Genomic DNA, 12,803 nt, shown 5'->3' on the forward strand with positions numbered 1-12,803 from the left:
GACATCCAATATAGAAAAGGGAGTGAAAACCAAGTGGCGGACCACTTGTCTTGTTTGGAGGAGGAGGGAAAGCCGTTTGATGGCCTTGAAATTAATGACTCCTTCCCCGATGAGCAACTCTTGCCTATTTCAATGAAAGTGGTGCCATGGTTCACAAATCTAGCAAATTTTCTTCTGTGTGGAATCATTCCGGATGAGTTCTCGTCAAACCAAAGGAAGAAGCTCAAATGGGATTGTCAAGATTATTATTAGGATGAACCATAACTTTTGGATTTGTACGGATGGGGTGATTAGAAGATGTGTACCGGAATAAGAGCAAGGTGAAATTCTTAGGGCTTGTCATTCTTCGCCATATGGTGGTCATCATGGTGGCGCAAGAACGGCGGCCAAAGTGCTTAGTTGCATCTTTTATTGGCCCACTCTTTACAAGGATGCAAGTGAGCTAGTGAAGAGATGTGATGAATGTCAACGGGACGGTGGAATCTCAAAGAAGAATGAAATGCCTCTCGCAACCATCTTGGAGATTGATATTTTTGATGTATGGGGTATTGACTTCATGGGTTATTTTGTGAGTTCTTGTGAAAACACCTACATCTTGGTCACGGTTGATTATGTATCCAAATGGATTAAGGCCGTTGCTTTACCCAACAATTAGGCGAGAAGTGTGGTAGCTTTCTTGAAGAAGAATATTTTCACACGGTTTGGTACTCCACGTGCTATTATAAGCGATGGGGGTCACATTTTTGCAACAAGGCTTTCGACACCTTGCCTAGCAAGTATGGTGTTACTAACAAAGTCACGAGTCCTTATCACCCACAAGATAGTGGGCAAGTGAAAGTTTCCAACCGGGAGATAAAGAGTATTTTGTCCAAAATGGTGAATGCTAATCAGACGGATTGGTCCAAGAAGCTTAATGATGCATTATGGGCTTATTGGACGGCTTACAAAACACCTATCGGAATGTCGCCATACCAATTGGTGTTCAGAAAAGCTTGTCAGCTTCTGGTGGAACTAGAGCACAAGGCCATGTAGACTTTAATAAAGTTGAACCTTGATTGGGATGTATCCCTTAACTTGAGGGTTGCACATTTGAATGAATTGGATGAGTTCTAGTACCATGCTTATGCAAGTTCGTCCTTGTATAAATAAAAGATGAAATATATTCATGAAAAATACATTTGGAACAAAGAGTTCAAGGTGGGCGATCTTGTATTGTTGTTTAACTCAAGGTTGAGGATGTTTCCCGGGAAGCTAAAGTCTAAATGGAGTGATCCTTTTGAAATTGCGGGTGTGACACCTTTTGGTGCATTAGACTTGAAGAACAAAAATAATTAAGTATTCTGAGTCAATGGTCACCGGGTGAAACACTATTTGGGAAAGGTTGGAGATAGCCACATCGTGGCGGTCATTCATTTCAATTGATGGTATTTTGCGTCATGCCGCGACGTTAAATCGGGCGCTTCTTGGGAGGCAACCCATGTTTCTTTTCCTTTTTTTGTTTTGTAGTTAGGTGTTATATTTTTGCTAATTTGATTTGAAGTGTGCTACAGGGCTGAGTGCAACTTACAGGAATTGCGGACAAAAATCTGGCTAAGTGTTGCAAGAATTGAGGACCGCGGTTGATTTGTGCAGACCGCACATTTATGGTTGCTGCAGGAAAAGTGCATTGCGAACGCACAATTATCTTGTGAACTGCACAAATGAAAGGTTGAAAATGTCAACTCTCTGAAGTTTAGTATGTCAGAGAAAAGGTCGATATGCGACCGCAAAAGGAAATTTGCGGACGCAACATGAAATCTGCGGCCGCACACAAAATTCTGCAGACCGCATATGAGGTGTTGAGTTAAGGTCACCAGGTAATAGAGTGCGAACCGTACATGAAATTGTGCGGCCGCACTCGCTCCTCTTTCCCTTAGCCGACCAACTCGTATAAATAGAGGAACATGGGCATTTGTTACATTTTTTTTACTCTTTAAGCATAGAAATATTGCCCTCTTGAAATTTCTTGGTGATTTTATCTGTACACACACACAACATCCTTCATCAGTCACTCATTACACTCATTCATCTGGTATGCTTCAAATTCTAGTTAGTCGTTTTCTTTTAATTTATAGATTTTTAGTTATTTTTAGGCTATTTGCCATTAGAATTCAATTGTGTATCTATATGGGGGTAAATCTATAATGGGTTAAATAATGCATTCTCTATAGGGACTGGGTCAACATATTTTCATGCATCTATGATGTTGTCATGTCAAACTGTGCACGAAATTGAAAAACCTAGAGTGAAACAACTGAAATGTTCGTAATTTTTGAATTCTGCGGCCGCACCTAAATTTGTGCGGTCCGTAGAAATAGATTTTAGGGCAGCAATAGTGAAGAAGGGATCTGCGACCACAAGGTAAAATGTGCGGACCGCAGAATTTCCATTGCGGCCGCAGAAATGCACTTTTACTGTCATTAGAGAGTCCCTATTTTGAGACTCCAATATGCGGCCGCAAATTTAATTGTGCGGACCGCAGAAAACGTGTTGTGGCTGCACATCAGCCAATTCTCAGTCATCAGAGAGTTGGCATTTGTTGGGTCTCAAATGTGCGGCCGCAATTGGAATTGTGCGGACCGCACTCGACTTTTGCAGCCGCAAAACAAAATTGTGCAGTTCGCAAGTCATCATCTGCGACCGCAAGCAAATTATGCGGACCGCAGATCTGGTTTCCTGCATGCATGCTTTGACTGTGTACCCTCACTATGTCTTCTGGTTTATAGCTTACTTGCATATCTCTTGTGTATGTCTGAACATTGAATTGCAACTAATAATCACTTTTTCTTGATAGAGACAATGGTTTGATCTAGAGGACGCGATGACACATCTAAAGGGAGAGGTGAACCTTCTCGGGGTCGAGGCAAGAGTGTCTTGCCCCTTGGCCAACAAAAGATAAGTACAAAGAAATCTACAATCGGCAGGGGGAGAGGTGCAGATCTCTCCGACACAAGCTCATATGTCCCATCTAGGGAAGCATCAGAGGGCAACTCAGACTCTGTTCAGGAGCAGTTGGTGGTACAGTCAATGACGCCAGGGAGATACCAACTCAGGGACGAACCGTCCTCATCTCAAAGCACTTCTGAGGAATCAGAGAGTGCTAGTCAAGCTTCTGAGCCATCGACTTCACTTGTCCCTGAGGCACAAGATACACCAGTTCAGGATATCCTCGATGATGGCAGAGGGGGAGATGCTATAGTTGTCAACTTTGAAAGGTCGAAGAAGAAAGAGGTTTGGGAGGACCAATTTGTTAGCTTGTCTGCCTTCACCAGCTTTCGTACATGGTGGCCAGTGAGGTCGCTAACCCTTGAGCGGTAGTTTCTATTGAAATATTTGGAGAGGTATAACCCAGCAGTGTTGAGAAAGTTCAGGGAGCGCAAGGGGTGGATGTGGTTCACTCAAAGTGTAGTGGACGCCAAAGAGTACCTGGTCCGTGAATTCTATGCAAATATGGCTTACATCAAAAAGGGGACAAAAGTGACCAAAGTATGTAACCTAAATGTGAGATTTGATCAGCATACACTCAACACGTACTTGGGCTTCAAAGATGTTGAGCCAAAGGAATATTTGGAGAAGTATGCATTGGGAGACACAGCACGACCTTGGTTAGTAGAGATTCTAGCAGCACCAGGGCCACCACCACCATGGATTGCCGCTGGGGTTCCCATCCACCAGAGCACTCTGAGTTTCGAGGCGAAGGGGTGGCAAACCTTTATCTGTAGCAGACTAGACCCGAGCCATCATGAGACTTACCTTCTAATTCCTTGGGTAGTTCTGGTTGCTTCTATTATAGTGGTACCCTATCAATGTGGGTGTCGTGATGTCGGCCAACATCTCAGTGATTTCTCGGTAAGATGATTCGTCCTACTCGTATCCCAACACTATTACAGAACATCTCACGGATGCAAGGGTAGAGCCGAGGGATTAGGACACAAAGGTGAAGCCGAATTAGCCTTTTACTTAGTATTCACTGATGGATGCAAACAATCCGAAGAAGAAAGTTTGACCTCCTACCACCGCGAGCCAGTCTGATGAGCCAGCTATGGTAGCTGCTAAGGTAGTTGATGTTCTGTCCACTTCAGTCGAGCCTTCCTCTAGTGCCGCATCAATGCCTCCGCCATCCTCCATACCCCTACGGCAGTTCCTGCCACAGCTCCCACCTCGGCTTTGAAGCTAGTGCTTATGCCTACTGTCCCACTTTCTGCGCTACGAGTCTCCCAGACATTGGCGAGCCTCAACAACTGGATGCAGAAAGCCACTGCAAAGTTTTCTGACTTATCCAGTATTTTTGCAGCGCAGTCTTCTGTTCAGCACCTCAGCTTCCCCTGACAGTTGAAGAGACATTGAAAAAGCTCCTAGAGAACCAGAACATTATTATGGCTACCTTGGTACAACACGGGTCAGTGATCGAAGAGCTGGGAAAAGAAGTAAAGAAGATGCCAGCAAGAAGTCAGTGGACAAGCTCCGGAGACAGGTGACCAGGATTGCTACAACTGGAGATCTCCCCTTGACATGTTGCTTGACCCAAATCATTTTTCCCAGATCCTACAGCACCATCTGCACCGGTGGCGCTACCTGGCCAGTCTGAAGAGTCAGACCTTGTTGCTGACGCTGCTGAGCCAGTGCATCAGATGTTTGCCAACCCAGCCATACCCAGAGTTGAGGATGATGAGATTCAGTTGGTTGAGCCTGATGGCGATGAAAGTGTTGGGGATACAGTGATGTCCAAGGAGCCATAGGGAGTTTTCTTCACTCTTTTCCCTCCTTTACTCTAATTTTGTTAAGCATTGGGGACAATGCTTATCTTTATTCAAGGGTGGAGTTTATTTATTATATTTGATACATTCTGAGACATTTGGCCTGTAATAACTTGATATTATTCTCTCTTTTCTTTTTATGTATATATATTCTCTCTCTTTCTCTCATTATGTATATTCATTCTATCTTCAGTAGTTTTTGCTTATTAGCTTCTTTATTTTTGTTTCTTTATTAGTTCTTTATTTGATTTAGTAGCTTCTTTGTTTGATTTAGTAGCTTTTTTTTACATTTTAGTAGATAATAAGCCTTTGTTTTTCTTAATTCTATGGTTCTTTCCGAAGGTAGTTGTTGTGTGAACCGGGTGACTCATCCCAACGATAGATTTCGTAACAACCTTCTTAAGGGAATGAGTTTGTTTTTGTGTTTAGTTAATAATAGTAGTAGTAATGAATAAAAAGACCTAATTAAGTCATGCCCGAAGAGTTAACCATGCTTCAATTGGCACCAATACACTTAATTACGTGTTTATGGTTAGAAACAAGATTTTTGAAATAAATAGCTCTAGTTAGTGACTTTGTGACTCTTGTGTTGACTTTGAAAATCATCGAGTGGTTTAATTGGACCATAGTGATCTTTAAACTTAAATGTGATCATTGTGGGACCTCGACTCTGTCCTCTTTTACAATCCAGTTGCGTGAGGGATGAGATGAATTGTTGCTAGTCCAAGTATCCGTGCGAGGGGTCTAGAACTTGCCCCGAATGTGTTTCAAGGTGAAATCCTAAGTTTTGCTTGGTTTTAGAAGTAATTGTAGGCTCTCCTTGGCCCTTTTGAGTTTTCTATTGCCAACCAATGTCATTATCCCTAGTCAATCCCTTTGAGCCTATAGCCTTTCTCATTTGATAACCATGTTACAAGCCTTTACCCGTTTGGTCGTGACCGTCTCTTAGCACCCGAGCTTTCCTTAACACTCTTGTGAAAAAAATGGCTTAAAACGTAAGTTTTGGGGGAGATGAGGAACTTGAAAAAGGTATCAAGGCATAAAAAGAGAAAAGAAATGATCTTATGAGAAGAAAAGGCAAGAAAAGAAAAGAACAAAAAGAAAGATACAAAAAGTGAATAAGTAGAAGGGTTGAAGAGATTCAAAAAGAGGTAATGATCCCAAACATGGAAAAATCAAAAAGGGGGAAAAAGAATGAAATGATCAATAAAGAGTGATGCTAAGTCTCTCTAGTCCCCAATGAAAAGAAAGTGCCTCTAAGAATTGGCGAAGTGTGAGCCGAGAAATGGAAGATGAAGTGCTTAAGGAAAGGTGTAACCACTTACCCATACAGTGTCCTACCCTAACCCAAAAGCCTTCATTACATCTCGAAAGAAGTCCTACTTGATTTCAAACCGAGTGAGCTTACATTAGTGGCGATCTACATGAGAGGCAAGCCTATAGTACTTGATGTCGTACTTGTGACATTCTCTTGAGAGAGATGAGTGAACCTTTCATAAATATTTGGATTGAGTTCTAAATTTCTTAAGTGAGATAGACAAATGGAAAAGTAGAGGAGGAAGAGTTTGGAGTTCACCATGACCTACATGATAGAGCAAGAGTCCTTGATGAGTAAAGTCAATGCTTGAAGCTCAAATGTCACATTAGAACTATATGTGCATGAATGTTTAACTTGTCGCCTTGTTGATAATACATAAGTAGTGTGGGTAATTATTGGTCCCAACTGATGTGTGGATGGCTCACCTTTGACTCCCTGAAATGACCCTTAACTTTTGGAGATGGGAACTAATTTATTTTCTTGAGGACAAGTAAAGACTTAAGTTTGGGAGAGTTGATAAGTGGGGATTTTGACTACTTATTAGCACCTTTTAACTTTTGTTTTAGTCCGAAAGTATTGAATTGTATTCCCGAAACTAATGAAATTGTGCAAATTGCAGGAATACTAGAAGTTTGGTCTCCCGAGATGAAATCCGACTCAAAAAGAGTGTTCCGAAGCACAAGACAATAAAGGGTGCAGAAGCACAAATGTGCGGTCTGCAGAAGGAATTTTGCGGCCGCAGAAGAAATTGCAGACCACAGAATTCCATCTGCAGCCTCAAAACAAGAAGAAATACCCAACAGGACTTTCAGCAACGTGCGGACCGCACATGAATTGTGCAGCTACAGAACTGGGCTTAAGAGTCAAAGATCAGAGAGTATGCAAAAAGACCAAGTCCAGGAGACTTTGTGAAGTGCAGACCACACAAGAATTGTGCGGCCACAAAATTGGGCTTAAGAGTCAAAGATCAAAGAGTATGCAAAAAGACCAAGTCCAATAGCCTTTGTGAAGTGCGGGCCGCAGAAGAATTGTGCGGCCGCAGTCCAGAAATGTGCGGCCGCAGAACTCACCTGCCTGCCAACTGAAGAATTCTGCGGACCGCACATTGAATTGTGCGACCGCAGAACCTCCCGAGGGGCATTTTTGTCCGCGATTTTTGGCCCTCTATAAATAGACAAGTTTCACAAAATTAGGTCAAGTTTAAACATACAAAGTTGTTATAGCCGTTTCTCTTTGCTATTTTAGGAAGTTTAAGCTTATTTGAGTATTTTAATATTAGATTTAATCATTTTAATCTTTTATTATGAGTTTAATTAGCTTTTCATCTTTATTTTCTTCAAATCCCATTATGAGTAGCTAGATTTTTATTAGGGTTATGACCCAATCCTAGTGTGTAAACCTTATGAGTGATTGATTTTATGTTTGTTTATGATTGTGTGTTGATTATTTAGCTTAGTTCATGCTTCAATTTTAGAATTAATGGTTGCAAATATTTATTCATGCCTATTTGACTTAGTCTCTACATAAGAAAGAGGGACCTAGTCTAGAAAAACTTAGCTAACAAGGAATTGGGTTAATTGAGAGATTGATTAACTTAATTAAAGGGTTCAAACTAGAGAAAGTAAGAACCCGACCTGAACTCTTATCAACTATTTTGGTTGACACCCACTTGGACTTGAGAAAGCCAAATTGGGAAAAATCACTCTCTGACTGAGAGATATTGAGTGGGTAACGTGGAGTTGAGAGCTATAATATACCCCAATCAACAAAATAAGTATAAACATCTTTATTCTATTAGGCAAATACCTAGGTTATGGTCACAACCCTAAGCCTTTAATACAATTGGAAAAACCTCAAAAATATTTATCTATAATCTATTTTATTTAACTTGCATTCATTAGAGTAACCATAGAAATAGAAAACAAAACCTTGTTGTGGAAGTGCAATCTTCGATAACCCATTTGCTTGCTTCAAAAATATACTCCTAACACCCATCATAACTCCCAGTGGATTCGACCCCGACTTATAGTTAGGTAATTATTATTGCATACGACCGTATTGTATCTCCTATATAGGTGTGTTGTGGACGTCATTAGTACCTTCCTCTTCTCGGACCAAAACGGCACTTACCGCTACTTCTGAGACCGCTAGATATATCAACAACTGCTTGCCTTCCCCCAGTTTTGACAGTAATGGAGGGCTGGAAATGTACCATTTTAGGTCTTTCAATGCTTGTAGATATTTCAGAGTCCATTCGAAATCGTTCTTCTTTTTCATAAGTCAAAAGAAGTGATGACATTTTTCTGAGGATCTTGAGATGAACCTGCTGAGAGTCGCCAACCTTCCGGTCAGCCTCTCTACTTCCTTCATGTTTGTTAATTAGTTCGAAATATCCTTGATAGCTTTGATTTTATTGGAATTTATCTCGATCCCTCTTTACGAGACCAGGAACCCCAAGAACTTACCAGAGCCAACCCCGAACGCGCATTTCTCCAGGTTGAGTTTCATGTTATGCTTCCTTAGAATGTCAAAATTTTCTTGAAGATGTTTCAAATGATCCCCTACATTCAAAGACTTGACTAACATGTCATCAATGTATACTTCCATTGTTCTGCCTATCTGATTCTCAAACATTTTATTAATGAGCCTCTGTTAAGTGGATCTGGCGTTCTTAAGTCCAAAAGGCATCACATTATAGCAATATGTGCCAAAGTTTGTTATGAAAGAGGTTTTTCCTAATCCTACAGGTTCATCTTGATCTGATTGTACCCGGAATAAGCATCAAGGAAAGTCATTAGCTTGTGTCCGGTAGTAGAATCAATGATTTGATTAATGTTCGGCAACGGGAATGAGTCTTTAGGGCATGCCTTACTTAAATCCTTATAGTCTACGCACATCTTAAACTTGTTATTCTTTTGGGTACTACAACTACGTTAGCTAACCATTCTGGATACTTTACCTCCCGGATCGAACCAATATTAAGCAATTGGGTTACCTCTTCTTTAAGAAACTTGTTCTTGACTTCTGTTATCGGGTATTTCTTTTGCCTTACCGGTATAAAGTTTAGATCCAGACTTAGCTTGTGGATCCCTACCTCCAATGGATACCTGTCATATCCGTGTACGACCATGCAAAGAAGTCAACGTCAGCTTTAAGAAAATTTATAAATCCTAACCTGAGCTCGGGATTTAACCTTGTTCCCAGATGAAACTTGCTTTCCAAAAACTCTTCGAGCAAGACCACTTGCTTGAGTTCTTCCGCGGTCTACTTGGTCGTATCTATCTCCTCTGGTACCTGAAAATATCTTGGAACCTGATGGGATTATGATGACTCCTTGCCTTTATCGTCTTCATTCAGAAAGGGAGAAGGCATCGGTCCCTGTAATTGCTATTTGTTGGACTCCTTCCCCTTGCTGCTGAGTCACAGGTATCAAACATATTCATACCTAACAATTTTCCACAAAGTGGTGACGAAACATATAACTTGTACAAATCTTTCCATTTTCCAAGTTGATCTGATTGTACCCGGAATAAGCATCGAGAAAACTCATTAGCTCGTGTCCGGCCGTAGCATCAATCATTTGATCAATATTCGGCAACGGGAATGAGTTTTTAAGGCATGTATTATTTAAATCCTTATAGTCTACACACATCCTAAACTTGTTATTCTTTTTGGGTATTACAACTACGTTAGCTAACCATTTTGTATACTTTACCTCCCAAATCGAACCAATATTGAGCAATCGGGTTACCTCTTCGTTAACAAACCTATTCCCGACTTCTGCTATCGGGCGTTTCCTTTGCCTTACTGGTGGAAAGTTTGGATCCAGACTTAGATTGTGTACTGCTACCTCCAATGGTATACCTGTCATATCCGAGTGCGACCACGCAAAGCATTCAATGTTAGCTTTAAGAAAATTTATAAATCCCAACATGAGCTCGGGATTTAACCTTGTTCCTAGATGAAACTTCCTTTCCAAAAACACTTCAAATAAGGACACATGCTCGAGTTATTTCGCGGTCGACTTGGTCGCATCCGTCTCCTCTAGTACCTGAAAATATCTTAGAACCTGATGGAATTTCGATGACTCTTTGCTGTTATCATCTTCATTCAGAAAGGGAGAAGGCATTGGTCCCTGTAATTGCTATTTGTTGGACTCCTTCCCCTTTCTGCCAGAAACAGTCACCACTTTTATCTCCTTCTCCACCGTATGGTCTCCTCTTATTTTCTTGATTCCCTCTGGCATTGGAAATTTCAATAACTGGTGATATGTTGAGGGTACGGCCTTCATCTCGTATATTCACGGCCTTTCAAGGATTACATTGTAACCCATATCTTCATCCAACACTTCGAATAGAGTGCTCTTTGTTACCCCTTCATCGTGTGTGGGCAGAAAAATCTCTCCCTGGGTTATCACGCTTGTCAAGTTGAAGCTAGCTAAGAGTTTTATCGTTGGAACAATATTGCCGGTTAACTTCGCTTGTTCTAGAACTCTCCATTGGATAATGGTTGCTGAACTTCCTGGATCAGCCAGAACATGCTTAATTTTGAAATCTAAAACATTGAGAGAGATTACTAAAGCATCATTATGTAGCAGAAGAATTCTGTCAACATCCTCCTATGTGCAGGTGATATCATCTTCCGTGACTTCCCGGTGTCTCTTGTTGTGAGTCACCGATATTTTTGTTTTCTTTGCTGCTGAAAGGGTAACACCATTGAATTCGTTTCCTCCGGCTTCTGCCATAGTTATTCTTGGCTCGGTCACTTAAGAACTCCCTATGATGGCCATTCTTCGACAATGTCGCCACCTCTTCACGAAGATGTCGGCAGTCCCCAGTTCTATCGCCGTGAGTTCCATGGTATTCACACCATAAACTGGGATCCCTCTAGCTAGGGTCTGATCGGATTGGCTTCGGGAATTGTGCTTCTTTGATATTTCTCATTGCCGATACCAACTCTACCAAGCTGATGTTAAAGTTATAATATGATAGTCTGTTATATGCGGAGTCTCGGGCCCATACACCTCCTTCTCATATCATGACCTACTGTTCTGGCCACGATCGGCTCTTCTGTCGGAAGCAAACATATCCGATGACTGAAACCCTTTGCTGCTACGCTCATCGGTCCTTTCATACTTAAAAAACAACCTCTAGAGGACCGTCGATCTACATCAAAGTCACTCTTAAACTTGTCCTGATTTTTGTATCGACCTCTTCCCTTGGTTGACACTGAAGACCCAAGCTGATTGTCTTCTATCCTTATCTTTGACTCATAACGGTTATGGATATCTACCCATGTGGTTGCCTGAAACTCGAGCAGGCCCTCCTTCAGTTTTCGGGAGGCATCGGAACTCAGTGGATTTAGCCCCTTTGTGAATGCCTCTGCTGCCCAATCATCTGGAACTGCCGGTAGCAACATCCTTTGTTTTTGGAATCAGATCACAAATTCTCACAGCAGCTCGGATTCGCCCTGCGTAATCCTGAATATGTCTGCCTTTGTGGCCTGAACCTTTCTTGCTCCGGCATGGGCCTTAATGAACGAGTCTGTAAGCATCTCAAAAGAATCAATTGAATGCTCGGGTAAGAGAGAGTACCTTGTCAGGGGCCCATTTATGAGGGTTTCACCAAACGTTTTCAACAGAACCGACTCGATATCATGTTGAGCTAAATTGTTTCCTTTCACTGTCGTGTGTAGGTTGTGATGTGCTCCTGGGATCCAAAGTCCCATCGTATTTCGGTATGTCCGGCATCTTGAATCTCTTAGGAATTAGTTCTGGTGTTGCACTTGGCTTAAACAACAACTGTGTGTATTTTTTCGAATCTGGACCTTTTAGCACCGGTGGCGCTCCTGGAATTCGATCCATCCGAGCGTGAAACTCCTTCGCATTTTGATCCATCCATTCGTTCATTTCTCTCATGAACCTCATAAGCTCGGTCTTGAAAGGATCACTCTCATTGTTATTCCCAGATCCGCTTTCGGTCCCTCCAGCTTCGTCGAAACCAACTTCACCCCTTGGGGTGTTGTTATCGATTATCTGAGCCGTTTGATTCGTAGGAACACTGGGTGGATGGGGATCGGTCCCTTCCGTTCGTGTTATTGGAGGCACCTGCCAATGCTTGCTTTAACTCCATCATCACCTAATCTTGCCTTGAAAGGTGATCCATGATTGCTTTATGTTGTACCCTCAGGAGTCTGACCATTTCCACGATATGTCCCTCATCCGCATCATCAGGAGTTGGTTCCCGCACATGCCAAGGATACTGACCTTCTCGAACTGGGGTCGTATCGTCCTCTTCATTGTGAGTCTCACTGATTGAGTCATCACGTTGGGACCGTTCTTCGGGTACCTCAACGTTGTGTGTGTTTAGACATCATTAGTTGCAAGATCTGATTTTTATTAAGGAAAGAACCAGAACTTGTTAGTAATAAATGAATGAATCAAAGTGATTGCGCAGCTGTCTATGCCCACGGTGGGCGTCAGATTGTTTGCCCGTAAAACGGTACAGTTAAATTTATAACGTGGTTTATAGACAAGTGAATCATTTTGATTCAAAAAGTGATAAAGAAATAAGATTAAAATTAAGATTCAACGACTGAAATTAAAGAAAATAACAAACCTGATTTTGAACTCAGCCTTTCCGAGAGCAGAGACGAAAATAATGATAAAGCAATGATAAAGCTATTAAATT

Source organism: Nicotiana tabacum, chromosome 17 (genome assembly GCF_000715075.1).
Source record: "Nicotiana tabacum cultivar K326 chromosome 17, ASM71507v2, whole genome shotgun sequence".
Taxonomy (NCBI): Eukaryota; Viridiplantae; Streptophyta; class Magnoliopsida; order Solanales; family Solanaceae; genus Nicotiana; species Nicotiana tabacum.